At 40.6% G+C, this 16,999-nt stretch overlaps 1 pseudogene and 1 gene segment (V, D, J or C); one reads left to right on the forward strand and one right to left on the reverse strand.

The window, feature by feature from the left end:
• LOC116099048 overlaps window positions 1-16,999 on the forward strand; it is a 105,712-nt gene that overhangs the window by 46,874 nt on the left and 41,839 nt on the right.
• Window positions 6,312-7,755, reverse strand: LOC116099047 (annotated as a pseudogene).

Below are 16,999 nucleotides of genomic sequence, written 5' to 3' on the forward strand. Positions count from 1 at the left end.
GAAATTTACATGTAAATAAAGTAAATATCTAAAAAAAAAAAAAAAGACCCTTTGTCTACTTTGTCTAAGATCTACACCCAAACTTGTCTTCTGATCTCTAGCCACATACCATAGCAAGAGGAGTTGTCTTCAAATATGAACATAAACAAATATAAAAAGATAAAGATACATCATATACACAGGTCTAAAACATGGACCTAAAAAAATAAGGTAGTATGCCAATAATTATTCAATCATTTTTCCCTATTCCCTCTCAGATAATGCTTTCATTGAGTGTGTACAATTTTGAATGATCAAGGTGTTCATGATACAATCTCTACATAGTGAATCCACAATGCAATTCCCCACCTCACACCTCAAAAAGGCTAGAAGGTAAATATTTAATAGAGTAGACTGCAAAGAAAAGCTATGTGGTAGTGGTGCACACCTTTAATCCCAGGACTTTGGAGGCAGAGACAGGAGTATCTACTCTACAGAGTGAGCTTCAGGACAACCAAGAAAGATAAAGAAATCTTGTCTCTTAAAAAAAGTGATTTAGAGGGGTCTTTTAAGACACATGTGATTTGTCCTTACTTGTGGTCTGGGCCAGTGCCCTGAGCAAACCTTGGGCATGAACTCCTCAGCCAGTCCCACCACACCCAGAGGAAGTTTGACTCCCAAGCTCTCTAACCTGCCCAGGATCATAGGATCAGGGATAAGGAGAACACATCATCTGTCCCCACTCGGAGAGTAACTGGGACCAGCAGCACCCAGGAACTCTACCCAATGAGTGGCACAGGTTCCTTCCAGACTGAGCCGGTACTCTGAGCAGACATTGGGCACAAACTATGCAGCACAACCACAACACCCAGAGGATGTCCAATCCAGGCACTCTAACACAACCAGGACCACAGGATCCTAGAATCCCAGTAACCCAGGAGCTTGGTAACACCAGGATGTCAGGGTCCCAGAGGCAGCTTGACTCCCAGGAGCTCTGACACACCCAGGATCTCAGAATCATAGGATGACAGAATCACAGGATCACAGAATCACAGGATCACAGAATCACAGAATCACAGAGATAGCTGAACTCTAAGGAGTGCTGACATAACCAGGGTGACAAGAAGAACAGGATCCAATCACATATAGTTAGGGCAGGTAGCACTAGAGATAATCAGATGACAGGAAGCAAGCGTAAGAACATAAGAAACAGAAACCAAGGTTACTTAGCATCATCACAACCCAATCCTCCCACCATAGCAAGTTCTGGACACACTATCACACCTAAAAAGCAAGATTCAGATGTAAAATCACTTCTCATGATAATGATAGAGAATGTTAAGAAGGGCCTAAAAGACACCCTTAAAGAAATGCAGAAGAACACAGGTAAATAGCTAGAAGTCCTCAAAGAGGAAACCCGATATCCCTTAAAGAACTACAGGAAAACACAATCAAATAGGTGAAGGAGATGAAATAAACCATCCAGGACCTAAAAATGGAAATAGAAACAATAAATAAATCACAAAGGGAGACAACACTGGAGTTAAAAAACATAGGATAAAGATCAGGAGTCATAAGTACAAGAATCACCAACAGAATACAAGATATAGAAGAGGGAATCTCAGGTGAAGAAGGTAACATAGAAAACATAGATACAGCAGTCAAAGGAAATACAAAAAGCAAAAATCTCTGAACCCAAAACATCCAGGAAATCCAGGACACAAAAAGAAGACCAAACCTAAGGATATTAGGTATAGAAGACACCAAAGATTCCCAACTTATAGGGCCAGTAAACATTTTCAATAAAATTATAGAAGAAAACTTCCCTAACCTAAAGAAAGAGATGCCCATGAACATACAAGAAACCTACCAAACTCCAAATAGACTGGACCAGAAAAGAAATTCCTCTCATCACATAATAATCAAAACACCAAATGCACTAAACAAAGAAGGAATATTAAAAGCAGTAAGGGAGCCGGGCAGTGGTGGTGCATGCCTTTAATCCTAGGACTTGGGAGGCAGAGGCAGGTGGATTTCCGAGTTCGAGGCCAGCCTGGTCTACAGAGTGAGTACCATGACAGCCAGGGCTACAGAGAGAAACCCTGTCTCGAAAAAAAAAAAAAAAGCAGTAAGGGAAAAGGTCAAGTAACATATAAAGTCAGAACTATCAAATTACATCAGACTTATCACCAGACATTATGAAAGCAAGAAAATCTTGAGCATATGTCATACAGGCACTAAGAGAATACAAATAACAGCCTGGGCTACGATACCCACCAAACTCTCAATTACCATAGACAGAGAAATCAAGATATTCTATGAAAAAAACAAATTTACACAATATCGTTCCATAAATCCAGCCCTACAAAGGATAATAGATGGAAAACATGAACACAAGGAGGAAAACTACTCTCTAGAAAAAGCAAGAAGGTAATCTTTCAACAAACCCAAAAGAAAATAGCCATACAAACCTAATTATACATGCAACAATAAAAATAACAGGAAGTAACAATCACTTTTCTGTAATATCTCCTAACATCAATGGACCCAATTCCCCAAAAAAGACAGAGAGTAAGAGACTGGATAAGGAAACAGGACCCAGCATTTTGCTGCAAACAGGAAACATACCTCAGTGACAAAGGCAGACACTACCTCAGAGTAAAAGATAGGAAACAATTCTCGAAGCAAATGGTCCCAAGAAACAAGCTGGACTAGCCATTCTAATATCAAATAAAATCAACTCTCAAACCAAAGTTATCAAAAAAGATAAAGAAGGACACTTCATACTGCTCAAAGGAAAAATCTACCAAGATGAACTCTCAATTCAAAACACCTATGCTCCAAATACAAGGACCACCACATTCACAAAATGTAGGGGTCCGGCCGTCGGACCCCCACTCCGTTGGGTGCTTCTTGGGCTGGAGATAACTGAGTACCTGTGAACACAAGCGGGTAAGAGAGAAAGAAAGACACGGACGCCAGGTAGCTGTATCGAGATGAAATGAGATGTGAGGACTCTTTACTATCGAGAACTGGGTTTATATGGCAACAGACAGCATCGAAACCAAAACAATTTAGCATAGACATGATAGCAGAGAAAAAAGCACACTAATCTGTATACAAAACAAACTTCAAACGGAGAAGCAGGCTGAGTTTTCAGTTTCAGTTCTTTTGAACTTCCGAACTGCATTGTCCATGTTTGATCTCAGGGGCCAGTCACCAGTGTTTTCACACCACACTGGGAGGCCTCAGCCCCGGGCCTGACATATCTATCGATTCCGGAAGCAGCAAGGAGCAGAGGGGCAGGATGCCACAACAAAAGAAACATTACTAAAGCTCAAAGCACACATAGCACCTCACACAATAATAGTGGGAGACTTCAACAGCACAGTCAGATCATGGAAACAGAAACTAAACAGAGATACAGTGAAACTAACAGAAGTTATGAACCAAATAGATCTGACAGTTATTTATAGAACATTCTACCCTAAAGCAAAAGAATATATCTTCTTCTCAGTCCCTCATGGTACCTTCTCCAAAATTGACTGTATAATTGGTCACAAAACAGTCCTCAACAGATACAAGAAGATTGAAATGATTTCATGTACCCTACCAAATTACCACAGCCTAAGACAGGTCTTAAATACCAACAAAAACAACAGAAAGCACACAAAAACATGGAAGTTGAACATGTGTTTCATGTTCCACTCAATGAAAACTTGGTCAAGGAAGAAATAAAGAAATTAAAGACTTTTAGAATTTAATGAAAATGAAGACACATCATACCAAAATTATGGGACACAATGAAAGTAGTGGTAAGAGGAAAAACTCATAGCTCTAAGTGCCTCCAAAAAGAAACTGAAGAGAGCTTACTCTAGCAGCTTGACAGCACACCTGAAAGCTCTAGAACAAAAATAAACAAATACACCCAAGAGGAGTAGATGGCAGGACATAATCAAACCAAATAGAAACAAAAAGAACTATATAAAGAATCAACAAAACCAGCTGGACAATGGTGGCACAGGTCTTTAATTCCAGCACATGGGAGGCAGAGGCAGGCAGATTTCTGAGTTAGAGGCCTGCCTGGTCTACAGAGTGAATTCCAGAACAGCCAGGGCTACACAGAGAAACCCTGTCTCAAAAAACAAAAACAAAAAAAAACAAAAACAAAACAAAAAAAAAAGAATCAACAAAACCAAGAGCTGATTCTTTGAGAAAATAAACAAGATAGATAAACCCTTAGCCAGACTAAGTAGAGGGCACAGAGACAGTATCCAAATTAACAAAATTAAAAAATGAAAAGGGATTCGTAACAACAGAAACAGAGGAAATCCAAAAAATCATCAAATCCAACTACAAAAGCCTATACTCAACAAAACTGGAAAATCTGGATGAAATGAACAATTTTCTACACATATATACCAGGTACCAGAGTTAAATCAGGATCAGATAAATGATCTAAACAGTCTCATAACCCCTAAAGAAATAAAACAGTCATTAATAGTCTCCCAACAAAAAAAGCCCAGGATCAGATGCATATAGTGCAAAGTTCTCTCGACCTTCAAAGAAGACCTAATACCAATACTCTTCAAACTACTCCACAAACTAGAAACAGAAGAGACACTAACCAATTCTTTCTATGAAGCTACAATTAATCTGATACCTAAACCACACAAAGACCCAACAAAGAAAGAGAACTTCAGACCAATCTCCCTTATGAATATAGATGCAAGATAATAAAGTTCTCACAAATAGAATCCAAGAACACATCAAAACAATCATCCATCCTGATCAAATAGGCTTCATCCCAAGGATGCAGAGATGGTTCACTATATGGAAATCCATCATCATAATCCACTATAAAAACATACTCAAAAAGAAAAACCGCATGATCATTTCATAAGATGCTGAGAAAGCATTTGACAAAATTCAACACACCTTCATGGTAAAAGTCTTGAAAAAATCAGGAATTCAAGGCCCATACCTAAACATAGTAAAAGCAATATACAGAAAACCGGTAGCCAACATCAAATTAAATGGAAAGAAACTTGAAGCAATCTCACTAAAATCAGGGACTGGACAATGCTGCCCACTCTCTCCCTACTTATTCAATATAGTACTTGAAGTCCTAGCCAGAGCAATTAGACAACAAAAGGAGGTCATTGGGGTACAAAATGGAAAGGAAGAAGTCAAAATATCACTCTTTGCAGATGATATGATAGTATACTTAAGTGACCCCAAAAATTCTACCAGATAACTCCTAAACCTGATAAACAACTTCAGTAAAGGGGCTACATATAAAATTAACTCAAACAGGGGGTCTAACAAGATGGTTCAGGGGTAAAGAGTACTGACTGCACTTCTGAAGTTTCAGCAACCACCTGGTAGCTCCCAACCACCTGGAATGAGATCTGACACCATCTTCTGGTGTGTCTGAAGACAGCTACAGTGTACTTACATATAATAAATAAATCTTTGTGCCAGAGTGAGCAGGGACTTAGCAAGTGGGGCAGACTGGAGCAAGCAGAGCAGAGGTCCTAAATTCAGTTTCCAAAAACAACCACATGAAGACTCACAACCATCTGTACAGCTACAGTGTACTCAAATACATAAAAAATAAATAAATCTTTTCTTTCTGTTGTTGAATTTATTACAGGAAGCTGATTGTCAAATGCTGTATGATACGTCCAGCTGTTACTAGGTGGTGATGCAGGTGAAGTCAAGGGTTGAGGGAACCGTCAGAGTTTCTGCAGGCAAAGTTCAAAGAGCCTCAGATGCCCTCCCTAGGAAGTGGCCATGCCATCAGATCACTAGGGAGATGATGTTCCATACCAACAGTCTCTGGGCACCAACCTTCACGGCCAACTGCACACACTTGGGATAGGCTAAGCAGAATGATGCTATACAGAGAGGGCAGAGCCTGGTGCCATCCACCTCTCCTCTCTGCTGTGCTGAGCTACAGTCGCTGCTGTGATATAGCAGTCTAGGCAGAAGTTTGTGCCTTCTTTAAGGGATATTTGCAAATATTCACCAATGCCCAATTATTTCAAGATACTTTATTTTCAAAATGGTTCACAACATAAGCTTTTGGCCCATTCTGCCAATGTATAAGCTACAAATGCTTGCTCAGCAGTTGAGAGGCACAAATTAGTAGCATTCCTGAAAAGTGAATAAAAATCCACATAAAACAAATATTCAAAGTTTCCATAGGAACACAGTGTGACTCCCATCTCTTAGCCTTCCATACTGCATTGGTGCCAAACCTACACTTACAAAGATATTACAAACTAGCAGTAGTTAAGTTAAATGGTTACACACACCCCAGATGCCTTAATTCAAGCTAAACTTGCAGGTAAAAGCTACAAGAATGGCATCTATGCACTGAACCTAGCAGAAACACAGGCTGCAAGGTGACAGTCCATCCCGCTCTCCTGCACACAAGACATGGGCAGAGTGCCATCATCTGCTCCTCTACTTCTGGCGGGAAGCCATGGCTCTGGATCTGCTTCATGGGTTGCCACATTGGCCATGACATTACATAGTAGATGTTTGGCCACTGGAACTCATTGAAAGTAGAAGTAGCAGCGACGGTGTATGCACCCATGTTCTCAAACAGCATCCAATCACCACATGCATTTCAGGCAGGTTACAGCACTCAATGATCCAATCAAGGACATCACATGTTGGTCCCGAGATGCTGGAAGAGTAATACTTCTCATCTAGCTTGGGTCTCTTCTGCAGCAGGGCCTTCACATGTGCATGATCATAAAGAATGCAGTTTAATGATCCATATACTCCATCATTAACATAATACATGAAGGTATGCTCATTTGACTCATCTTCATCATCAGAGCCGGGCTGCTCCTTCCACACAATTTTTTTTTCTTTTTTTTTTTTTTTTGGCAATAATGTGGACTGCAAATGTGAAAGCAGACACAACATAGTATCTGCCTGGCTCATCTATGATTCTCACTCCAGTCTGACAGGAAGTACTTGTCCAGAGCTGGGTTGATTACACTGGTAATTGCTTCAAATTTAAGCTTTGTATCTTCAGATCCAGGAAATCCACCACCAATATCAAGCAGATACATGCTGAAACCAACTTCTGTTCCCATGTCAAATAGACAGCGGGCGTCTGATACTGCCTACACAAAGGTCTCAGGGTCAGTACATCCACTGCCCACATGGAAGCTGACACCAATGACGTCAAAATGTAGCTCTTTTGCCCGTTCCAAGAGAAGTCTGCTGGTTTTGAGTGTAGCACCAAACTTAACACTGAGCTGACGAAATGCTTTGAAATCATCAGTGGCAATCCTCAAAACCAACTTTGCCTTTGAATGTGCTCTGTCGACTTTGATTAATTCACTTTCACTGTCAAAAGTCATCATCTGGACTCCGTTACTGGCAGCATACTTGATTTGAGACACTTGTTTACAAAGACTTGCATAGATAATCCTCTCTGGAGACACTCCAAGCCCCTGCACCAACTGTATTTCAGTCTTGCTTACACAGTCAAATCCTGTCCCAGTGGCAGCTAGGGTGCTCACTGTGGCTTTGCTGTCTTTACACTTGACTGTGTAAAAGGGAGTAACATGGAGAAGAGCTTTTAGCCACCTCAGATGCTTCTTTAGAATGTCTCCAAGGACTGCAACCTAGAAAGCATCCTTATCGTCAGAGGAAGAGATTTCATTGGTTTTTTTGGTCCAGAATATCCTTAGCAGTAAAGCCTTCATCGATGCTATGGCAGTCAAACTCTTCCTTAGTAAAGCTGCTCATGGTTCTTGATGTGCCTACAGAAAACCTAGAGATGGAATTAAATTATCTCCAACTCCTCAGAGGCCAACTTATCCAAGAACTCTGAGTGCTGTCTCTTTGAAGCAGTGGTAATACACAAAGCACAGGGGCATGGCTGGTTGGACACATGGAGATGCCTCTCCCAAACCCAGAGGAGCACCTGGCCTTCTGCCCCACTGCTGCCCTCAGCCAGCAGATGGCTAACACCGACCTGAAGTGGCGCACACCTGCTGGTTGAAGGCAAACAGCAGTGGTGGCTGTGGGGACTGACCTATCACATGAAAACTCACAACCATCTGTACAGTTATGGTGTACCCAAATACATACAAATAACAGTAAAATCTCTAAAAAATTTTAACTCAAAAAAATCATGGCCTTCCTCTACTCAAAGAAAATGAACCCGCACACCTATAGTTACTTGATCTTTGAAAAAGGAACTAAAACCATCCAGTGGGAAAAAAGACAGCATTTTCAACAACTGGTGTTGGTTCAACTGGTGGTTAGCATGCAGAAAAATGCAAATCAATCCATTCTTATCTTCTGGTATAAAGCTCAAGTCCAAGTGGTTCAAGGACCTCCACATAAAACCAGATACTCTGAAACTAATAGAAAAGAAAGTGGCAAAGAGCCTCGAGCACATAGGCACAGGGGAAATTTTCCTGAACAGAACACCAATAGCTTATAATCTAAGATCAAGAATTGACAAATGGGACCTCATAAAATTGCAAAGCTTCTGTAAGGCAAAAGACACTGTCAAAGGACAAAATGGTAGCCAACACATTGGAAAAGATCCTTACTAACACTACATTTGATAGAGGGCTAATATGCAATATTTACAAAGAACTCAAGAAGTTAGACTCCAAAGAACCAAATTACCATATTAAAAAAATTGGGTACAGAGCTAAACAAACAATTCTCAACTGAGGAATATTGAATGGCTGAGAAGCACCAAAAGAAATGTTCAACATCCTTGGTCATCAGGGAAATCAAAGCAACCCAGAGATTCAATCTCATACCAGTCCGAATGACTAAAATTAAAAACTCACGTGACAGCAGATGCTGACAAGGATGTGGAGAAAGCAGAACACTCCTCCATTGCTGGTGAGATTGAAAGCTGGTACAGCCACTCTGGAAATCAGTTTGGCGGTTTGTCAGAAAACTGGACATAGTACTAACTGAGTACCCAGCTATACCACTCTTGGGCAAATACCCAGAAGATGCTACAAAAAATAATAAGGACACATCCTCCACTATGTTCATAGCAGCCTTATTTATATTAGCAGAAGCTGGGAACAACCCAGATGTCCTTCAACAGAGGAATAGTTACAGAAAATGTGGTACATTTACACAATGGAGTACTACTCAGCTATTAAAAACAATGAATTTATGAAATTCTTAGGGAAATGGATGTACCTGGAGAATATCTCCTGAGTGAGGTAACCTAATCACAAAAGAACATACATTGTATGCACTGATAAGTGGATATTAGCCCAGAAGCTTTGAATACCCAAAATACAATCCACAATCCACAAGAAACTCAAGAAGAAGGAAGACCAGCATGTGGATACTTTGGTTATTCTTAGAAGGGGGAACCAAATATACATGGGACAAGTTACAGAGAAAAAGTGTGGAGCACAGACTGAAGGAAAGACCAACCAGAGACTGCCCTACTTCGGTATCCATCCCATATACAGTCACCAAACACAGACTTGTGGATGCCAACAAGGGCTTGTTGACAGGAGCCTGATATAGCTGTCTTCTGAGAGGCTGTGCCAGTGCCTGACAAATACAGAAGTGAGTACTCACAGCCAACCATTAGACTGAGCACAGGGTCCCCAATGGAGGAGTACAGGAAGGACCCAAGGAGCTGAAGGTTTTGCAGCATCATAGGAAGAACAACAATATGAACCAACCAGTACCCCCAGAGCTCCCACAGACTAAACCACCAACAAAAGAGTACACATGGTGGGACCCACAGCTCCAGCTGCATATGTAGCAGAAGATGACCCTGTCAGTCTCCAGTGAGATTAGAGGCCCTTGGTCCTGGGAAGGCTCATTCCAGTGTAGGGGAATGCCAGGGCCAGGAAGCTGGAGTGGATGAGTTGATGAGCAGGAGGAAGGAGATGGAATATGAAGTTTTCAGAGGGGAAAACATTTGACTTGTAAATAAAGAAAATATCTAATAAAAAAAAAGAATGAAAAAAAAGGGAGACATAACAACAAAATATCTCTTAAAATAACTATTCTGTTGGTTGAATATCAACAGCTGAAAATATTAAAATCATGTTCTACAAACATCATGGAAATATTATTGATACACTGTTCTTGAAATTAGCATTTACTAAATGTTTAACTTCAAAGAGTTTTTGCTATTTTGAAATTTTTAAAATAAACTTACTGACAAAATAATTTCTCTCCTAGAAACTTTTTTGAGTTAACTGATTAATGTATACAGAAATATAATGTGTTTTAAATACATTCTCACTATGACAGGTATTAATATATAAGGTCTTTTGAAAATATTTCTTAATGATTCATTTTTATTGTTTTATGCTCCATTACTATGCTTCAATACCAAAGAATATTTTTCAGTTTTGAAACAATTTAGCATTCAACATTACGTAAAGGATCCTTAGTTATGGATAACATCAAATATTCATTAATGGTATTTTTAGGGTATGAAAGGATATTAATATAAAAGTTGAACAAATTTTTATGTATTATTTGATTCTCAAAATACTCAATATTATTATTATGTTTGATGTATAAAATATATTTAAATAATAAAAATTTTTAAGAAAAAAAGACACATGTGATGCTCTAGTAAACTTTCTGCTGACACCAACTCCCTGTGGGGGAAACAGGAGCAGGTGCCCTTAGAGCAACAGTACACACTCTGCTGATTTGCATATGGAGTCACTATACAACAGATCAGGCTCCTTTAAGGGCACCTACCAGGAGCCTAAGAAGCATCCTCTCTTCCAGCTCTCAGACATGGAAACAGACACACTCCTGCTATGGGTGCTGCTGCTCTGGGTTCCAGGTGAGAGTGCAGAGAAGTGTTCGGAGCATACGCTGTGGGCATCATGGTTTTCTATGGCTCTGGGCTCTTGATCATTATAACTAATGTATTTGTAATTAGTTTTAAGATTCCTGATTCCCCTGATTTACTGGTTTCTCATATGATGTACACAATATTTTTGAAATTTTTAAATGAAAAGGTCCTCTCCTGGGAAGGTTTGTAAACATATATAACAATGCTCTGTGTGTTTGTCATTCCAGGCTCCACTGGTGACATTGTGCTAACCCAATCTCCAGCTTCTGTGGCTGTGTCTCTAGGGCAGAGGGCCACCATATCCTGCAAGGCAAGCCAGAGTGTTGATTATTATGGTAACAGTTATATGCACTGGTACCAACAGAAACCAGGACAGCCGCCCAAACTCCTCATCTATCGTGCATCCAACCTAGAATCTGGGGTCCCTACCAGGTTCAGTGGCAGTGGGTCTGGGACACACTTCACCCTCACCATCAATCCGGTGGCGGCTGATGATGCTGCAACCTATTACTGTCAGCAAAGTGTTGAGGATCCTCCCACAGTGCTCCAGGGTTGAACAAAAACCCCCTGGGGTTGCAGCTCACTGAGACTCAGTCTCTCAGTTCTCTCTTACTCTCTGACATGTCAATACAGAGCTCTAGGCTTGTTTGGAAAAATATCTCAAATAAAACAAGTTTTATAAACAGATATGTGTGTGTTCCATCCTTCATGCTTTGTAATTTAATTATTTAACAACAAAATATGATGGTTTTAATTATTATTTATCATTTAAATTTTTATTAACATATTTATCTTGGGATAATTTTCCCTACTCCCCTCAATCCCTAACCACATTTCTGTTGAATACCTCACCCTCATCATCCTCCTTTGACTTTCCAGTCACTGAGAATTTACTGTCCCTTATTTATAGTTCTGAAAAAGATAATAAATACAAATTATGTCACTAAAATATAGTGTTAACTAAAGACATTTACTATCGGGTGTTTGTATGTGTGTCAGTGTATGTGTGTGTGCCTGTGTGTGTGTGTGTGTGCCTCTGTGTGTGTGTGTGTGTGTGTGTGTGTGTGTGTGTGTGTGTGTGTGTGTGTGTTAATACAACCTGAAGAAGTTAGTTCTTACTTTCTACCAGGTCCAGTCAGGGAACCAAACTCAGGTCATCATTCTTCTGTGAGCATGCTTCCTGGTACAGGATGAGCAACCATGCCAGCCTGTGATACAATTTCTTTTGCTTTAATCATTTATTTTTAAATTGTGTACATGGGGGGAGTACAATTTTGAGTGTTCATGACAGTCAGAAGAGGGAATAAGATCCAAGGGAGCTGGAGAAACAGGAGGTTTCAGCTAGTTGATGTGGGTGCTGGAAACCAAACTGGGGTCCTCTGCAAGAACAAGCAGTGCTCTGGACGGCTAACTCATTTGTTCATCTCTGATCTACCATTTATTAAGGTACTCCTTTTTATTCAGTACCCACTTTTTCTCTAAAACAGGGGAAGATTTGATGGCAGCAAAGTTGTCCATCATTTAAGTATAAAAGAGCATTGAGTAGTTAAGTTTCTCACTCAATCTTTCAGACATAGGCTTACATTCTCATCCAGTGCATTGCTCTCCAAGTGCTTTCACTTGCTTGCCCTCACAAACAGCCTGCTATAGTTACTTAGAAAGATAGGCTGTGCTACAGTTATTTTTCTGCTTTGGTTCCAATGTCTCTATCTGTGTGCCCATCCCAAAATTATATTTTAATATAAGATTTATTGATTTTCATTTTGTCTTGATCCAATATTCTTCATTTTTAAATACTTCTATATTTGGGTTCCCGCCATTTTCTCTCCTTTCTTTCTTTCTTCCTTTCTTCATCTTTTGTGTATGATATATAAAATATGTAAGTGAATATAACATGTAGTATACATGGAGGACAAATGACAACACTAGGTGTTTGTCCTCAAATTCTACTTTGTTTGAGAGACGGTGTCATCAGGGAAATTTCCAGACATGGGATACAGAGGAAAAGAAGACATAATGGATAACTTATCTTTGCAGATAGGCAATGAGCTCTCATCAGCTTGCACTTCTCTAAAGCACTGAGACACTGTACTCCTTGGATCGGTATCCTTGAGGAAGAAGTGTTTTTTTCCTGTGCTATGGCTTGCTATACCTATAAGCTGGAAAACAGAGAAAATGGCCTCCTAATTGAAGTACTAATTATAATACTACCACCCAATTAGAACTGTCCAGCGTGAGGTTTGAAAATGATCTGAGAACATCTATATGTAAACTTGTTTTGCTTTCCTGGGAGAGTTAAGTCTCTGTAGGCAGACACTGTTACATGAAATCCACCCTTCTAGCCTCCTCCAGTACTGCATCTGTGGTGATCATGCCTCTCTGAGAGAAAGGCATGTAGGATCCTCTGTTAGATCTCCCCAAGTCATCCTGTCCACTATTCCAAGTTCACTCTGAGGTTCACCTCCTCTAATCAACCACTGCCAAGTGGTCCCCAACTCCTTTATTTTCCTCTGAAGGGAAATATCAAGTGAACATTTGCTCTCCAGAATACATATCCCACTTACTTACAAAACTTAAATCAAGTTAAATCTGACTTCAGAGATTTTCAGTTGACCCTGAACAATATACTAAAGCTTTACAAAATCTCACCCTGTTAATGGATACAAGCTACAAAAGGATAATGTTGTTTTTAATAGCTGAGTAGTACTCCATTGTGTAGATGTACCACAATTTCTGTATCCACTCCTCTGTTGAGGGACATCTGGGTTGTTTCCAGGTTCTGGCTATTGTAAATAAGGCTGCTATGAACATAGTGGAACATGTATCCTTATTACATGTTGCAGTATCTTTTGGGTATATGCCCAGGAGTAGTATAGCTGGGTCCTCTGGTAGAACTATGTCCAATTTCCGGAGGAACCACCAAACTGATTTCCAGAATGGTTGTACCAGTTTGCAATCCCACCATCAATGAAGTAATGTTCCTCTTTCTCCACAACCTCTCCAGCATCTGCTGTCACCTGAGCTTTTTATCCTAGCCATTCTGACTGGTGTGAGGTGGAATCTCAGGGTTGTTTTGATTTGCATTTCCCTGGTGACTAAGGATGTTGAACATTTCTTTAGGTGCTTCTCAGCCATTTGGTATTCATCAATTGAGAATTCTTTGTTTAGCTCTGTACCCCATTTTTTAATAGGGTTATTTGGTTCTCTGGAGTCCAACTTCTTGAGGACCCGGCTATACCAGATATGTCCTCGTACTTGTGTGCTAGGGGCCCACCAAGATATCATTTCTTAACAGCTAGAAAAAGAAAATTCGGACATTGCTCTCTGACCTTCACCAATGTTCCAATGTCCTAGTCAAACCCAGCTTGAAATGTTAAGCCATCCAAACTAATTGCCTCCAGCATTCTGGGTAGGGCATTAAAGCTTACAGAATGGGAGACTTATCCCAGGACAAGGTCAAGTAAAATCCTCATTCTCAGTCACGTACTACAGCTGAACCACTCCTAGGAATTAGCAAGAGACCTGTCTCCAGAAGATTAGCATAGTCGACGTTTTACCTAGGATGGGCAGGACCTTGAGCCGAGAGGGTGTGTGTGAGAGAGACAGTCTGGAGCATTCAGCATTCTAGATTCAGCATTCTAGATTCAGCATTCTAGATGCAGCAGTCTGCACTCACTCCTGTATTTCTTTAAGGGAGTTATTCATGTCCTTCTTAAGTTCCTCTATCAGCATTGTGAGATATGATTTTAGATCCAATTCTTGCTTTCCCGGTGTTTTGGAATATCCAGGACTTGCTGCAGTAGGAGTACTAGGTTCTGATGAAGCCAAGTAGTCTTGGTTTCTGTTGGTAGGATTCTTGCATTTGCCTTTCGCCATCTTTTGCTTTTTGGTGTTAGATGTTCTTAGTGCCTCTGGCTAGATCTTGTCCTGTCCCTGACACCCTGCAAGACCCCTGAGACTCGTGGGGCCTGTGCATCTCAGCTGGCTGCTCCTGGCTTAGAAACTCACAGGAGAGAAGATGGCGGCTCTCACTGGAGACTCCAGGTCAAGGCGGTTCCTGGAGGCAGGCCCTCCACTTGCAGGAAAGGGGCAGCTAAGGTCGCTGATCCACCTCTGTCACTTGGAAGCTGAGAGGATCTTGTCCCTGCTATCCTGCGGCTTCCCTGCAACTCCTGGGTCCTGTGCCTCCCGGCTGGCTGCTCCCGGGTTAGGAACTCACAGGAGAGAAGATGGCGGCTCTCACTGGAGACTCCAGGTCAAGGTGGTCCCTGGAGGCAGGCCCTCCACTTGCAGGGAAGGGGCAGCGAAGGTCGCTGATCCACCTCTGTCACTTGGAAACTGAGAGGATCCTGTCCCTGCCGCCCTGCGGCTCCCCTGCAACTCATGGGGCTTGTCAAATTCATTGTTTTTAATAGCTGAGTAGTACTCCATTGTGTAGATGTACCACAATTTCTGTATCCATTCCTCTGTTGAGGGACATCTGGGTTGTTTCCAGTTTCTGGCTATTATAAATAAGACTGCTATGAACATGGTGACATGGTGGGGCATGTGTCCTTATTACATGTTGGAACATCTTCTGGGTTTATGCCCAGGAGTGGTATAGCTGGGTCCTCTGATAGACCTATGTCCAATTTCCGGAGGAACTGCCAAACTGATTTCCAGAGTGGTTGTACCAGCTTGCAATCCCACCAGCAATGAAGTAATGTTCCTCTTTCTCCACAACCTCTCCAGCATCTGCTGTCACCTGAGTTTTTTATCCTAGCCATTCTGACTGGTGTGAGGTGGAATCTCAGGGTTGTTTTGATTTGCATTTCCCTGATGACTAAGGATGTTGAACATTTCTTCAGGTGCTTCTCAGCCATTTGGTGTTCATCAATTGAGAATTCTTTGTTTAGCTCTGTACCCCATTTTTAATAGGGTTATTTGGTTCTCTGGAGTCTAACTTCTTGAGTTCTTTGTATACTTTGGATATTAGCCCTCTATCAGATATAGGACTGGTAAAGATCTTTTCCCAAGTTGTTGGTTGCCGTTTTGTCCCATTGACAGTGTCTTTTGCTTTACAGAACCTTTGCAACTTTATGAGGTCCCATTAGTCAATTCTTGATCTTAGAGCAGAAGCTATTGGTGTCCTCTTCAGAAAATATTCCCCTGTGCCTATTTTCTTGAGGTTCTTCACCACTTTCTTTTCTGTTAGTTTCAATGTATCTGGTTTGATGTGGAGGTCCCTGATCCACTTGGACTTGAGCTTTGTACAAGGAGATAGGAATGGATTGATTTACATTCTTCACATGCTAACTGCCAGTTGAGCCAGCATCATCTGTTGAAAATGCTGTCTTTTTTACACTGTATGGTTTTAGCTCCTTTGTCAAAGATCAAGTGATTATAGGTGTTTAGGTTCATTTCTGGGTCTTCAGTTCTGTTCCATTGATCTACCTGCCTGTCACTGTACCAATACCATGCAGTTTTTATCACAATTGCTCTGTAGTTCAGAATAGTTTCAACAATTAGGTTTTTTTTGTTGTTGTTCTAGATGAATTTGCAAATTGCTCTTTCTAAGTCTGTGAAGAATTGAGTTGGAATTTTGATGGGGATTGCATTGAATCTGTAGACTGCCTTCAGTAAGATGGTCATTTTTACTATATTAATCCTGCCAATACATGAGCATGGGAGATCTTTCCATCTTCTGAGATCTTCTTCAATTTCCTTCTTCAGAGACTTGAAGTTCTTGTCAAACAGATCTTTTACTTGCTTAGTTAGAGTTACATCAAGGTATTTTATATTATTTGTAACTTTTGTGAAGGGTGTTGTTTCCCTAATTTCTTTCTCTGCCTGTTTATCCTTTGTGCCTCCTTGCTTGAGTTAATTTTATCCTTTGCTTGAGTTAATTTTATATCCAGCTACTTTGTGGAAGTTGTTTATTAGCTTTAGAGCTCTCTGGTGGAATTTTTGGGGTCACTTAAATATACAATCATATCATCAGCAAATAGTGATAATTTGACTTCTTCCTTTCCAATTTGTATCCCTTTGATCTCCTTTTTTTGCCTAATTGCTCTGGCTAGGACTTCAAGTATAATATCGAATAGGTAGGGAGAGAGTGGGCAGTTTTGTCTAGTCCCTGATTTTAGTGGGATTGCTTCAAGTTTCTCTCCATTTAGTTTGATGTTAGCTACT

Source organism: Mastomys coucha, unplaced genomic scaffold, assembly GCF_008632895.1.
Source record: "Mastomys coucha isolate ucsf_1 unplaced genomic scaffold, UCSF_Mcou_1 pScaffold20, whole genome shotgun sequence".
In the NCBI taxonomy this organism is placed as follows: Eukaryota; Metazoa; Chordata; class Mammalia; order Rodentia; family Muridae; genus Mastomys; species Mastomys coucha.